The sequence below is a fragment of the Lissotriton helveticus genome, chromosome 6 (genome assembly GCF_964261635.1).
Source record: "Lissotriton helveticus chromosome 6, aLisHel1.1, whole genome shotgun sequence".
In the NCBI taxonomy this organism is placed as follows: Eukaryota; Metazoa; Chordata; class Amphibia; order Caudata; family Salamandridae; genus Lissotriton; species Lissotriton helveticus.
The window spans coordinates 876,048,922-876,065,132 of NC_136067.1; the positions used below are offsets into that span (position 1 = coordinate 876,048,922).

The 16,211-nt window shown below is 45.4% G+C and overlaps 1 long non-coding RNA gene across 1 annotated transcript in view; it reads right to left on the reverse strand.

Annotated features, from left to right (window-relative positions):
- Nucleotides 1-530: 530 nt before the first annotated feature.
- The window catches only part of LOC144761567 (uncharacterized), a 224,087-nt gene continuing 208,406 nt past the window's right edge, over nucleotides 531-16,211 (reverse strand). Inside the window, exon 4 of the long non-coding RNA XR_013595791.1 lies at nucleotides 531-1,612. This is a non-coding gene — a long non-coding RNA (uncharacterized LOC144761567). The remainder of the gene's footprint in view (nucleotides 1,613-16,211) is intronic.

Genomic DNA, 16,211 nt, shown 5'->3' on the forward strand with positions numbered 1-16,211 from the left:
AATCATACATGAAAGCAATATCGAATTCAATATGTGCCTTTTGTCATTGCAATGGGATAGTGTGCTAAATAAGTTGTCCTGTACAAGAATATGGTGGGGCATATTTACAAGGGAATGGTGGAGCGTGGCGTCAAGCACAAAATGCTAATGCCAAGCCAGTCCAAACACACTGGGATGCGTTATATTTACAATGATACAGCGCACCTCTCCGTTTTCCCAAGCACCAAATTAAGTTGCATAGCTCCAATGCAGGCACCCTTGCACCGTAGTGCAAGGGTGCCTGCGTTGAGGGAATTATTGTTTATGTGCAGGAATGTGTATCAGGCATTGTGTCCTACATCCAGGTTTTGACATTTCAATGCCTTTCAAGAATCCAGAGTCTGCAGACATCAAAGTTTCAAATCAACTCTGTATTTGATGTAGAGGCTGCACAGGTTAGCCATTGTTGACACCTGTCCTGTTTCATGGTGAAAGAAAACACGCACCTGGCAACGAAATGTGCATTTATTTACAAGAGCAGTTCAATTTGGGTCACACAGGAACAGTTCACCGGATAACAACCCCAAAGGATGATTCAAGCCAGTGGAATTCCAGACAGAGTCCTTGCGGGTAACATGTCATGGGATATGTTGAGGATTAGAAAATTATCAGTCATGAGGATGATCGCAGTATCATTGGGAACGATGGGGCACATTGGCAGTCCACAAATGTCCAAGGTGAACACTGCAAAGCCATGATGAGGACAGTGGCAGATGAAGTTTACTGGCATGTTGGTGAGCACAGGGCTAAGCAGAAACTGAACATTTGACATAGACGAATGCTACCGCAGATTTTTCCTTTGGAAAGATGTACTGCACACATCTTCCTCCTCTGATGTGTGCAGTATTTCCTGTGAGGGTGGTGGTATACATGCGGCAGACGAGGTGGACACAGACACATCAGGAGCAGAAGATGTGGATGCTGTGGCTGCAGCAGCATTTATCTGTGCCAACACATGAGGCATCACTCCAGCGAGGAGGAGCTGCTGGTTTTACAACACAGCAGTAACGTAGCGGTGGTAGGCAGCAAAGGCTGCCATGTGGGAGTCCTAATCCGCTCCATGGTCTCCAAGATATTTCGGATTGCCCACTGTTCATTGACCACCTAGCTGGTGCTACTTTGCCTCTGCCTCAGGACACCAGTGATGTCAGCCAGGGACTGCTGGAGGCCACAGAACAGAGAGAAGGTGTCTCTAATGGCAACCGAGGTGTCCCTAATAGGACTAAGGCAACCAACTACCCTCATCTACTGTGGCTGCCACAGTATCCAACCCCACCGCACCTAATCTGCCATCTCCCACTGGACTCCTACCACAAGCAGTTAGAGGGAGACTTGTGGTTCCTGAGAGTCCAGGGAAGGGGCTGCAGTGGTAGGTGGTGCCTGTTAGTTATTTGGCAGGGCATATGGAGACACCACAATGCTGCTGACCCTCTTTGGGTCCGGAGATGGTATTCCTGTGGAGTCCAGGAGCTCTTGGAGGGTGTTGTGGTCGATGGTTGGAATATTTCATCATCATCACTATCATTGGCGATGTCTGGTACAGGGTTCTGACCAGGAGGTAAGGTTTCATCCTCTGCAATGGAAAGGGCAAAAACTATTGTTGCTGTCTGTTACATGTTGACATGTTGTTAAGTATTTGACCATCAAAGAGCATGACACTTTCCATTTTTCTGTGATACATGGTACACCTGTTACACTTAGCTGTGGATGGCAGTTTACGCTGTCCATAAATGTTACATGTCAGGAGTTCAGGATTATGACATACCACTGTGTGCCAACATGGAGTGGCTAAGGCCTATCTTAGTTCTTATATAGGAATCATTGACATCCATTCTATTTCATCATGTGCAGAGATGGTCATCTGCAGGGTGTGAGACATCTTAATCATTTCTTCAAAACACTTCTATGTGTGAATTGATCCCTCTGTGCGTTCAAGACAAAGGTCCAGTCAAAAAACTAACTGCCAAACACTTATGTTACCAAAATCATGGGTGGATTATCCTGTACCTATTACATTTGCTTCATGTATGGCTCTCCCCAACGGACTGATATTGCAAGCTGTAACGAGGTGACATATGTCATGCCGCGCCTCAGATGATGGATTTAATTGGGATGGTGAGATGTAACTACAGAGGGTCTGTTTGGCAAAATTGTGACAAGACATGGTGCTGCAGACCCTTTATCAATGCAAACCAGCATATTTCCATATATACAGGACAGCCACATACTAAGAATAAGCTTGCCCTCTCATTGTGTTTTCCCCTACATTGGCAACAATGACAACAGGTAAGCAGCAACACAGACAACTCTGAGGAAGGGTTCAGGAATGGCTGCTTTGCTACAAAGCTGACCTTTTTACAGCAGCACAGGGGTGTGCACAAGGATGTAACACACTCCATTGTGTATGTCCCTCCCAAACGTTTGTGAATGTATGCATGTTGACACAAAACTATCTGTGTGCATTTGCATCCTGCCATGTTTCACTTTACCTAGGGCCCATGTTCCATGTATGTTCTTAGGTAGCTTTCCCACCTAAACCCAGGGGCATAAATACAAGCCGATAATGCCACCAGACCATCACTTTTAGTGACGGTCTGGTGGCTAAATCCACTTATCACTATTTGAAATGCAGCGTAAGCCACTGAATATTGGATAACGCCACCTTGTAATTTAGGCCCCTTCACACGCTTCACTTAGCATGAAAGGGACGTGCAATGGATGTTTCAGTGAGCATTCCACAAGAACAGCCATTGCATTTGTATCATATCTACAAGGCTGGGCCACAAACCAAAACTGGGGATAGGTAAACACTGGGCCTTATTTCCAAGCCCCTTGTGCTGCCATTATGTCACCTTTTACCATTTTGAAAATGGCCCACCAGTAGCGCAAGGGGCTTGTAAATTAGGGACCAGTTCTTAGGATAGCGAATTGGGAACAATTTTCTACGCAGTTTTTTGCTCTTTCTGCTACATGCATAGGAACAGCAAAACACATGTAAGGATTGTTTATTTGCAGGAAGTGTCCCTTCCTGCACATCAACATTTGCCACTGCAGCTCAAACGCCTAAACAACATGGCACAAGGTTGGCTACGCTGGTGGTAGTCAATTTTTTAAACAACAACACCAAGGGACATGCAGGGGCGCATCGTATTTTTGTGCATACAGCACATCCCTGGATTTTTATACTGTTGGAGCACCACATTCCAAATGTTGTTGTAACACTGCACTCAACTAGATTATGGTATATATGCCCCATAGTTAGTACAGGAAAGCACCATATCTTGACAACAATGCAAATAGCTGCTATTATAATGTGTGTTAATATAAGCTGACTATAAAACTTGCAACACTGCCTAATGCAAACATTTGTGATACAGACACAACTGTTCACTTGATATTGTTTCTACGGATGAAGGGCTTATTTACAAGCCCTTTGCACCGTCGGTACGTGATTTTTTCCCGTGTTAAAAGTGATGCACCGGCGAAGCAAGGGGCTTGTAAATAAGTCCCACAATGTGGGAGAGAGCTGAGGCATAGGTGCCTGGACTTTATGTGACATATTCCCCCCCTTGTTCCGTGTTGGTACTTACCCTGTTGTTGATGTAGTTGATACTATCCTGTCATCTACTCCAACCACCGATCCCTCACAGATGACTGCAGACACCTGCTCATCCAAGGGATCGAGCTCCTCCTGGGGGGCTGGACTCCCACCTCTGGTCTGCAATGCTGCCTGTCGATTGCTTGCCAGTTTCTGCTTAGTTTTTCGCGTGGCATCATGCTACCGCTTTTTGCAGCATGTCGCTGTCCTCTTAACTTCTGCAACAGAGTAGCATTTTTGGTCCCCAATGACACCTTGGAGCCGATGAGCTGGTGTGGATTCTCCGTTACGCCCGCAATCAGGATCTCATAATCCTCCTGGCTGAATCTGCAATTCCTCTTCTTCTTCTCCCTCGTCTCTGACCGGTCATCCTGGCTGTTGTGTATGGGTGGGGGAGGGGGGGTTTGGAATGGTTGTTGTCCTGTGCTGAACTTGTTCATGGCTGCTCCATTCTGCATTCAGATTAAGTAACAAAGAGAAATGCCAATACTGATACCTCTTTCAAAATCCTAATCTGACAAAAAATGCATAGACAACTGTACAATGCATTTGGTGCTATTTAATAGCTGTTTTATTCGCAAAATTATTTTTACAAATTCTTTAGAATTTCAAAAACATTTAAGACAATATATACAAACAATGTAAGTGGACACAAGAAGAAATGCACATAAATCATACTTATACTGTCATTCAAACTAATTCAGTCGTTTCACAAACACACCTCAAACATTCATCCTGCACAGTGCTAAAACAAAAAGGGATTGAATACACCAGTTGGAAAAACACTAGGTCTGCCAACAAATAATATTGAAACCATTGGTTGTTTTGAATGTTTTAAATACACCTTAACCACAAACATATGCAAATTTGGATTGAATAAATGGTATGGTGTAATGTTGCCACAAAAATTGCAAGACAAATAATTGGCAATAAGGGCAACTTGGCAGACCCGATGGTCTACCCGTTTCGAATCCCTTAAATGGGTGGGATTCTCCTCTGGACCAACCACACTGTGGAAAGAAAAGAAATAAACTATGTCTCAAACCAGTCTTATGTACATTAACCAAAAAACCTGAACACCTAAAACACCAGAGTATAGCTTCAGCTTACCGAAGAACGGAATATTTGTCTTTTTAAAATCCATACAAGTAGTCTCATCAACTTGTCCAAAGGATTCTTAAAGAGGAAAGACAAACAGAGTGGGGAAACCCAATGAGTGTGACCGTATTATATGTTTGTCCCTAGCGTTATGAATCATGTGGGCAAACAAACGGCTTACCTATTATAAACTTGCAGTGTCCTGTACGGGCTGGGATTCTAACTTCGAACAGCATGCTTCCCTCTGCGCGGTGTAATGTACCCTATGGGCATGAGGAGAAACCATTATTATCAATATATCAGTCCTTATCTCACGAGAAAAAGCAAAGTCATTTATTCACGTAAAAACGTGTAGCCAGAGTTTAACAAAAAGGCACGACGCACTGGCTTACCTCCAAGCGTCAAAGGGCGCAGGGAAGCCTGGATCTTTCCTCTTTAGCGTTAGCGGATATACAATCACCAGTCTGGAGGAGAACAGGGAGGAAAGGATGTTGTTGAAATCTATGTCTCTCTTCACTGATCGGCAAAACCACCCTCTGGTGCATATCCGGTAGTGACTTACCGATTTTGAAGAAGCCTCGAAATGTGTCGACAGCCGCTGTCTGGATCAACCGCGGTCCATAGTAAATATGAATGTCGCTTGCGACCTGCGCATGCATGCTGGGAAATGTAGTATGCCGTGGCTTTCTCACGCATGCGCAGTAGCATTGCGCTCTGTCGGTCACGGAGAATGCTCCAATTTGTGCATGAAAAATGACCATGCATTATCCTGGGCATCCAAAAGGGGCCCTAATATTTCAAATATTATATGCAACATTAATTGGGGCTTGGATAATGTTTCGTGCCATCCAGAGCGGTCGCAATAGGACTGTGCATTGTACAAAGGAAACTGGGAATTGTAGTCCCTCCTTCCAACTGGCGTATTTAGGTAGATGGTATCTTGCTAGAAAGAGATTTTATATTTATTGATGGTAAAAAAGGGGGCCAAAGGATGGTCACAGGGATAGAATATGATGGTGTCATATAGTTACTGCTTACCTATATACCGTGTTAAGTTAGCATGAGCTTATTAAATGTTTAAATGCCATTTTTCCTTTTGCTGCTTTTGCACACGATACATAATTGTTATTTTAGCTTTCAACCTAGAAGAGTGTTGTGATTTACATGAGAATAATATGTTATTGCTCTGATATCAGCTTTGTTTGGTAAAATATGTCTGTACAGTGAGTGCTGAAGCCTCCAAGGATAACTCGACACAGTGTTGTTGTGAGGTCTGATCTTCGCACCTTTCTAGACATAACATGAATGCAGCTGCTGCCAAAATCTGGCTTTACGCGCGTTTTATATTGCTTTGCTTAGAGCACACGAGACACACTTGATGGTGCTTCGCATGCAGAGAGCTGGTGGAAGATGATGTGATCCTCTGCCACTGAGATTTTGAGGTATGGGCCCGCCCTGCTAAAACCCAAAGAGACCTTCATAGATATAATATCCTATGCTAGTTAGGGAGGGTGAGAATTAGGTGTTGCTAACTCCTATTCATTTCAGCATTTTAGCATGCTGTCCCCTTTTGCTTTCTATGAACTAGTAACTATGCTGATAACTTTGTTTCTTATAATATGTTTGCTTGTATTATATAAGATACTGCGTTTGAGAACCCTGCATTAGTAAATAAATATTTCAAATATGCACGTGTCCCCTTTTACTCCACCTTCTAGTTTGTAATGATTGTATAGTGAAAGAGTGTTCATGTGTTCCACGATACCTGAGGTATTCTAAGTTCATGTTCTGGTCTGTCTAAACATTGGAAGTTTGTTATGACCAATGAGACACTGTAGCTAGCTCGGTAAGGGGATTTTGGGTACTGAGGTGAGTTTTGGGCCACCCTAATTCACTGAGGTTCCAAATCTCTATGCACAGTTCTGTAGGAGAACGGAATTCCCACTACATGGCGCCCAACGTTGGTGGTCTTATATCATGACACTCGAGTAGTATATCATTCAATCCTTAACCCCTTCACTGTCGTTACCGGAAAGGGGAACAGCCTTTACGACGCGGCTGTTACACCGCGTGCCGTTACAACGCGGTTTCTTCAACGCAAGTCGTTACCACGACTTGCGCTGGAGGGCGCTGCAGGACAAGGAATTTTTTTATTTACTATCCAACACCTTCCCTACTGTACGCAGGCTGGTGTTAGAATAGTAAATTAAAAAATTCCTAAGCCGCACCCCTCCAACGCAAGTCGTGGTAATGACTTGCGTTGAAAAAACCGCGTTGTAACGGCACGCGGTGTAAAAGCACACATTGTAAAGCCGTACAACCTTCTGGAAAACGGTGGTGTCGGACAAAACCTACCTATTTTTGAAATAGGTCTTTTCAAGCTTGAATCTTTCTAAAACGGTTTCTTTGAATTACTACCCAGTTGTGCTACAAAGTTTACTTTGTTTTTCTACGTTCTTGTGCAGTCATGACCCAGCGAGTTGACATTCCCCAGCATAGTGGTGTTGCGGTGCGCAATCATTTGCAGACTTACCAAGTACCCTTGGAAGGCTTGGCTGTGATATTGGTGGTGAGTGCGGATGCCGCTTACCCATACGAACTGTTTTATTCGTGGGTGACGTTTCCGGCTGTGGACGCTACTTCTAGTGTGTTCCACACTTACACTCCCGCCGCTGTACCGAATGAGTATACTCCGTACGGGGCACAAGAAGTACCTATCGATACTTGGCAGCATTGCGTTTGGTTTGGTGGCGCCCTACCCCATTCTTTGACCGCTCCGAGGTTAGGTCCATTGTCCATTTCACGCGCTAATTGGCCTGTTTTGGCTGGATTTACTCCTCATCCTCAACACGGCAATTGTACCCTGGCGGAAGTTTGTAGACTACATGTTGTCTCGATTGCCGTGATTTGAGCTTTGGTACAATACATAGCCCGTAATCTTCCGGGTGGGCTCCCGGGGGGTGCGGCGCTTCCAGCCGGACAGGGCGGATTGAAGCTCAGTCCTGTGATGGTCAATGCGGTGATGGGCAAGCGTCCCCAGGAGAAGGATGATTTTCCTTTCTGGCTTGCCGAGAAATTTGACCAGCTGGAAGCAGTATTTCCTAATACAACTCCTGGTGACAAACACAGGATTTTAACAATTAGTTTACCAAAGGATTTGGCCCCTGAACTCGGTGACTGTGAGACCTGGGGTAAAACATTTGCGGCGGTCTATGCGAGGTGTTATGGCACTCCGTCTATGGCTGTCCTGCCTACGATCATTAAACGTGTTCAAGATGATCACGGACCGGAGGCAGCGGTTGAATTGGGTATGCGCCTCTGTGGCTCCTTTGATATAGTTTGCGATCCCATTCTTGCTAATGTCAAGGGGATGCAGTGAACTTTCAGGTAGCTAATGCTTTGCAGGCGATTCCCGATGCCGATAAACCCCGACAGTTGGCGAGGATTATTGTGGCCTCTTATAAAACCGTGTGTCGCAATAGCAAGGGTCTAAAACCTTTTTCTGTCAAAGAGAAAAAGCAACCCCAAGGGCAGAATTCGGAAACAGAAGTTCAGCCCAAGTCCAAAAAACAAATTGGCCTAAAAAACAGAAACAGGGAAAGCAACAGCAAAAACAGCAGACACAGGAATCTCGTCCTGCGTCTTTGTTACCTGCGCAAACAGACCGTGTTTATGACTTGCACGATCGCGCGAAGATTAAATCACCTGATCGATTTCAGGTTTCTGATCAACGCTCTCCTCGTTCCTTTCAGGACTCATCGGCCTTGAAGACCGGTGGTGGAGGAGGCGGAAGGGGTCGGGGTGGTCAGCAAGGACGTGACCAGCCCCGCCCGACAGACGGTGCAGGAAAGCAGGATGGCTCAACGCCGAAGAGACCGCAGTTTGCCAAGAAGAAAGTCGCGGCTTTAATAGTGCATCGATATGCCACAAATAGTGAGAACGCGGCTTCGGAATCTGACATGGGCTCTGACCTTGCTGCACAGCGCGGCGGAGATTACCATTGTGAGAGAGGCCCTGCGTCCACTACTGAAGGTGACAGCGACTGACATTTATGTTGTAATAGAAACAGCTGATACTAGAGTTGCTCCCCCTGATAGACTTTTTGAAATTGTCCTGTTAATCGAAGGTGACATACAACGTACCATAAAAGGGGTATTTTGGGAAAATCTTTCGTCTACGTATGACATTTTGCTTTCGGAGGCTGACTGGCCCCCGCCTTTTGTTCTCGCAGCACCGCGAGGGGAGGAGGTGATCCTCCCCAGTTTCGCGAACACAGTCTTGAAAGAGCATGCGCTACATTTTGCAGAAGAGTGGGCTAAGGCTCTAGCGCCGGCTCTGTACCGCAACCAATGTGGTTGGGATAAATTGTCCCCAAACCACGAGATTCCTTTACGGTCTCAGCCGCAACCTCAACCTCAATATCCCATACGTCGTGAAGCCAAGGCTTCCGTCGCGGCAATCCTTGAACAATTGGAATATCAGGGAGTAATTGACACGTGTGTGTCACCAATGAATAACCCTCTTTTTACTGTGACCAAACCTGACGGTTCATATCGTTTGGTGTTGGATTACAGGCATTTAAACTCGCATTGCCGGAACTGTGCAGTACAGAATACTCACGGCTCTGCCCTGGTGGATAGTCTTGTGCGTAAGCGATTTAAGACCACGCTTGACATTTCCAACGATTTTTATGCCCATCGATTGGATGGTCTAAGTTCCCAATGGACCTCCTTTACATGCGGCGGTGTGCAGAAACAATTTCGGTGTTTGCCTATGGGCTATAAGAATAGTCCTGGGATTTTTACCGCCCGCATTGTCTCTCTTTTGGAGAGAATCGACCCAGATGCATGCTCGTATGTGGATGACATATATCTCACAGACGACGAAATTTGGGAGCATCTGTGTCGAGTAAACAGTATTATTTGTAACTTTGCAGACATGGGTTGCAAATTTAACTTTGCAAAATCGCACATTGCGGAGTACACAGTGTTGTTCCTGGGCTACGAGCTCAACAATGAAGGTAGAGGTTTGGCTCCTCACTTCCTGGAGAAATGCGCACAACTGCACGCTCCTACAACGCTGAAAAAATTACAGTCTTTACTGGTTTTCTTACATTTCGGGATGACTTACATTCCGGAATATGCCCAGCGTATCAAGCCTTTGTATGCTTTGATACAACCAACTTTTTCCAAATCTTGCTGGCTGCCTGAGCACTCAGCCATTTTGCAATCCTTGCAGGCTGATCTGCTCGCTTCTAAATTCTTACTGACTCATGATAACCACACCAACCTGGTGATAAGAATTATCCCTGGGACAGTGGGTTTCACGTGGCTTACTTTTAATGAAGGAGACACTGTACCTATTGCTTACAAGTCACACTTGTACACTTCGGCTGAATTGCGATTTTCCACTGTGGAGAAAGTTTTAACGGCTATGCAGATGGCAATTCTTAAAGAACGTGCCCTGTCACAGGGAAAACGCATGTTGGTTGTTACCCCGTGTCCTGCCTTGGAGGCAGTTACGAAGGCCAGTGTACCAAACTCTAAAGATTTGCACCCTCGGTGGATTCAATGGGCTGCGTCCTTGACATCTCAGGATGTCACGTTTATTTTTGCCGCCACTTTACGGTCGCAGGAGTACTTACAGTATGAATTCGTTCATCCGGCTCCTTTAGCAATGCGACCTTTGGAGGATTTCCATTGCATCATTTACACTGATGGTTCGGCGCAGGTTGCGCATGGCTCTAAACACGCCTACGTTTCCGCATGCGCCATTGTGGTCGGTGCCATGGTGAACGATGAGTTCCAGTCCAGAGTTGTGCACCCACAGACTCTAGGGGACTGCACCGCACAATTGGCGGAGCTTCGTGCTCTCTTGCTCGCGTTAGAGTACGCAGATCCTAGTGTGACGACTCTTATTGTGAGTGATTCCTATTACTGTGTCCAGTCTTACAATGAAAACTTGTTCTTTTGGATTCAGAATGACTTTCGCGATTTCAAGGGTAGCACAATAAAACATAAAATGATCTGGGTTCGAGTGGCTGAGCTCAAAGAGCGGTTGCCACTCGTGTTTTTGATTCATACTCTCGGCCATCAGCGTGTTGGAGTTCACGCTGTCGGTAACTGGCTTGCTGATGAAGCAGCGAAATCAGCGGTATCTACATATTTAGTTGCAGCAGTTACACAGTCCAAAAGTAAGATTGATAATGACATCTTGGCGGCAGTAGCTGCCACTGAGAAGGGAGGTAAACATCCTACGGGGTTCCCTTCGAAGTACACATACCACTTAAGTCCCGATAAGGTTCCTTTTGTCAAAATTCTTAAAGTTGGAGAACGTTTAATTCCCAACTCGGATCTCAGGGCTAGCTTGATTACAGCGGCGCATGAAGGTGTGGCATCTGCGCATGCGGGCGTCTCGGCCACTGTAGCTCAATTACAACAACGTTTCTGGTGGCGGGGACTGTACAAACAGACGCGAGACTATGTCCTTCAATGTGACATTTGCCAGCAGATTAAGCCTTCGACTGCAGCGCGTCCGCCACAGACACAGTTGTACATATCTAATAAACCACTAGGTTGCGTTTATTTAGATCACTGCGGTCCTTTTTCTTCTGATACTGCGTATAAGTACATCTTAGTAGCAGTTGATTCATGCACACGCTTTGTGTGGGTATGGCCCCATCGCAGCGCTGATTCACGGACTGTCATAAGAGATTTGCGTGTCTTTGTAGGGATTTTTGCCTGTGGTACCTTCCATTCGGATCAGGGTCCGGCTTTCGCCTCTAAGGCGTATAAGGATGCCATGAATCCAAGTCAAGTTTTTGTCTCCATACAGACCTGAGGGTAACAGTGTAGTGGAACGAATGAACCGCGACTTAAAGCAATCATTGACAGCTCGAGTTATAGGCACTGGCAGAAACTGGCTGGCCCATCTCAATGGCGTGCAGCGTGCTCTTAATAATCTCCCTAGAAGGTCTCTGGGTGGGCGGACCCCATACGAAATGCTCTTTGGTATCAAGATGTTTGTCCCGGACCTTGACGGTCTAGACGGCGTGGCCCGCGCCATAACCTTTGACGTAGATGAACATTTCAATGTTTTACAGGATCTACAAAAGACCAGAGACAGTCTTGCAAAGGAACATTTGCCCTGCACATCGGATGATGCGTTGCAGATCCCGGTAGTAGGCTGGCTACCCCAAGTTGGAGAACTGGTTCGAGAGAAGATCAATAACAAGAAAGAATTTGGTCCTTCGTATCGAGCTCTGGTTCCTGTGCTTGGCGTGAAGGGCACAAGAACAGTCGTTTTACCACCACTTCCAGGTCCTAAGGAAAACAGGTTTATCTCTATTGACAATGTTAAGATACACAGAGTGGCCGATTCTTCTTAGTATGACTCCGGCGGTCTCCTGTCCTTCGATTGTGAGACATTCTGTTTTGGCCACTGCTTCTACTCCTATGCCTGAGGTGGCCCTCGAGATGCCTGCTGTTTCCAGTCCTTTATTAAGTACTTTACCTATTGATCATGTTGATGAACTTGATTACACTTACCCAACTGACTTATCGATGCCTGATTTGCAAACACGTTTGGCAACAGAATCCAGGTTCTCTTTTGACACTGTTTCACAAAATTCAAAAAAGCCCTCACGTTTTGCAATTTATGCCACGTTATTTAAAAAACATTTTTAATCCCCCCTTGGACATATATTTGGCTGGTACTTTTTTCAGTTTACCTTTTTATGTCCATTGGTTTTGTGTTTTTTTTTTTTCGCCTTGTCGATGGACACTATGTCGAGGAGAGAACATGCATTCGGCATCTTAATGGAACTTTGGCCCCCCTTTCCTCGTCACATTCAGCACACAGACTGAAGAGAGACTTGAATTTTGTTAACATCACTGCTTGGCCTGTTCTTGATGGGATTGTGTGGGATGCGGTTAAGTTTCAAATCCATGGCCCTAATGAAGTGGTTAATGTCCCCAATGTGCTCACAGTTAAGATGGGGGATGTGGTGAAACAAAACATACGTTCTGATGATTGGGATGTTCAGGCCGTAGAAGCATTATTCTCTGATTTGAAATATTATACTGCCTTTGATGCTGAAGATTTATACTTAGATTCTGCTAATTATGGTGAATTATTTTGCTTCCAACATTTTGGCAACCATTTTCTGTATAAAACAAGTTCCAGAAGGGGTACTGTAAATTACACTCAGTTGGAACATTGCCCAGCTCCTTTACAAGGCAGTCTGAGTACTTTCTTGAAAAAGTACACTTATTTTACCGACTTTAATCAGTCCAATCCTGAGTCTTTTTATTTCAAAATGACACAGAAGCCCATGTCCAAGGTTAGACTTACCGATACTAAATTGTTGTATTCGAAGTCCTTTCTAGACAAGTTAGCTGTAGAGGGCTACGAGCTATGGAAGGAAAACATTGACCTTAAATCAGTTTGGGGTTCTAAAAGTTGGCAGGTACAAGGCACTGAGGCTTTGCACCGTGCATGTCTCATCCCAAATCATATGTTGTTTTTAAATTCTACCATTTCACAAACAACATGCTTTGGATTGGCTACTTCTAAAACATTAAATACACCTGTTGTCCCTGATTTAGAAGAATATTCCGGTTGGAATAATGTTACACAGTTTTCCATTAAAGAATTGCAGGCCCTTTTGCAAAATGCATCCTTTAACATTTCCAGTTTGGATCCAAAAGGTTGGCTGCTGTGGCACAGAAGTTCAGATTCATGCCAACATCGTTTTCTGGGTTTAGCTGATGGATTTACACAAGTCAGGCCTGATCCCCGCTTTGATACTGACCATTCTGTCACCACTTATTCAGTAGGAAAGTTATGTCAGAATTGGCTGAAACATTCTACCTTGGCTGCGGTTAAACTGCATCTATCCAAGCTCACTGATGATGTAGATTTAAACGATTTCATTAAAGGCCCGGCTGTAGAAAAAGGGTCGGGCAGATCAGGTCAATTACCCCTTTTCAAGGTTTGCCCGGCGCTAGCCGCCTCTCACCCAACTCACGGTTACCAAATAAAGAGGCAGGCGCTGGAGACTGGAAGGCAGGAAACAGGAGTTCATTCCGACGGAGCAGAGCACGTCAAATCAGACAACAGGGTATCTTCTCGAGGTGCTCTAAACGCATCCTTGATGCCTGGCCTCCTATACACAGGTTTATTGCTTTATTACATGAAACACATTCTTGTCAATACTTTGATGTACGGAAAGACATCCTCGGAATCCTCACTTTGGGCCTGTTCCCACACACATTTACAGTAGAAGTCCCCACCCCGGTCACAGTAGGTGATGACTATCGCACACCAGGACATTCCGTCGATTCCCGGAATGTGTGTCTGATCGGATCTCATGGGGTGGGAGGGGCTTTGATCAGTCAGAGATCCTTTGAATCGGGGCAGTTGCTTACTGTAAGGGGGCCAATAAATGGTATCCGCAGGGCCAGGTGGCACCCTGGGAACGGGCAGGACGATTGGGCACAGAGGAAAGGGGGTTCATAAAAGGATGGGGAGGTGTTGGCCGGGAGCGGAATGCATTTCCGAGGCAGAGTTGCGCTGAAGGGGAGTTTTATGGTTCAGGTATGAGAGAGAGCGGGGGCTATCAGCGCGCGGGGGATGCTTGCGAGGTCAGAGAGAGAGACGCGCTAGCTAGCAGCGCTGGGCAGGGAAACCATGGTTTTTAAAATGGCTGCCACTGACGCGCACGAAGGTGCCTAAAAAAGGGACAAGATGGTGTGGCCAATGTTTCATGATTTTCACTTTACGCTCAACAGTGGCTATGGTGAACATAAATGAACGCCGCTTATGTATACCGATTTTAGTCATTTTCCACAGTCCCCAGTTTTTATCATGAGTTAGTTCATTTCTGTTCATGTCTGAGGTAAGGACGTACAAGCTGACATTTAGTTATACTAATAAGGGAAGTATGTGGCTGGGCTGTCTATTGAGGTCTTTGGTAGCCCATATGCATTACGGACAGATGGAAATAATCCTGCTATCAATGCTGACAGAATCGTACATAACCACATGTAGTCAATGCGATAGGCGAGGAGGCAGTGCATGCAAAATTACATTAGCTGTGTCATACGTTAGACCTTGGGGACGGGGACATTATTTAGACGATGTAGGAAATTCGTTCGAATACAAACATGATTTCATACAAAAATGTTCTGGCAGAATAAGGGCTATTATCACTTGAGGTCTGGACTCCATGGGGATCAAAACTAGACAGTATGTTCATGTGCATAACTGGTGTTCTACAATCATCATGATACAGAGTTAACGCTTTCTTAGTTATCCATGTACAGTTGAAAGTGACCGATGTAAGGTTTCGAAAGCTCAATTGGGTGATAATCAATACAAGTGGTTGGGAGAGAAATTCAAATTAATACAAGTGTCAGTCAAGGGGTGGCAATGTTCAAAAAGCGTTCGTCTTTCCAGTGTCTTATTACAGCGAGCCATCACTGGTAGGCTCTCATCGTTCTTCTTCTTTCGTTGGCACTGTTGAGCATCGGCGGTGGAGCTATGCGTCCAGCTCTAATGCAGATTTCGCGTTGCAGGGTGTGGCCACTCTTTGCTCTCGGACCACAGTCCTGGTTGTCCTGTTCCCTAACTAATCTATCATAGGTACCTTAGGTGGGGTACCCGCATTCCGTTCTTCTTTCGTGACAAACCCTACTCTATCTTTGTGCTGTGCTTCTTCTTCAAGTGAAGTTCAAAGAAAAAAACTCCGTATGGAAAAAAAGGGGCGATGGGGGCGTGCTTTGGGAGGCCGAGGGAAGAGAGGGTGGAGTGGGATCAGATCTGAAACGGACCAAGGAGGGCAGAAATTTCAAGAAAGTGGGCCCATCAATCGGGCACAATGGGCTGGGACTTTCGGCACGAGCTCATCAACATGCAGGGGCTTCTGGACAGCCCTTCTTTCCTTCACTTTCCACGTTGAGAATGGTGCCTCGTCCCGCAACTCTTTGCTCTGTGGCTCCACCTTGGTCGAGGTCATAGATACTCCCCGATCTGCAGACAGGCTGTGCGTCACGTCCGGCCCCTCTCCTCCGACGACTGCACGTTATCTTTAAATGAGTAAAAAAAGTCTTAGAGAACTGACAGGGGAAGACGTTTACACATTTTAATTTCTCTCCCAACCCCAAGTAGTTGGGGAAACGTTTATCGGTCATGATAGGGTGGAGGCTTATTTATCCTTACGACGGGGTATGCTGTTAATTCATAAATTATTGCTGTGGTGTAGGTTTGCGAGCAATTCTACGAATTTCCATAATCATGTCTGTTAGGTGTTGATTCCTGTTACATTCGAAATCATGGCAAGGAGTCTGGTGTCTATCAATTACATGGTCTATTAAATTCAAACCGGCTCCTCCGGTAGAGACTCGTTTTTCTAAAACAAATCCTCTTGAGCTCTAATTTTCTTCAGGGTCTGCTAATTTCATGAGAAAGTGTGAGG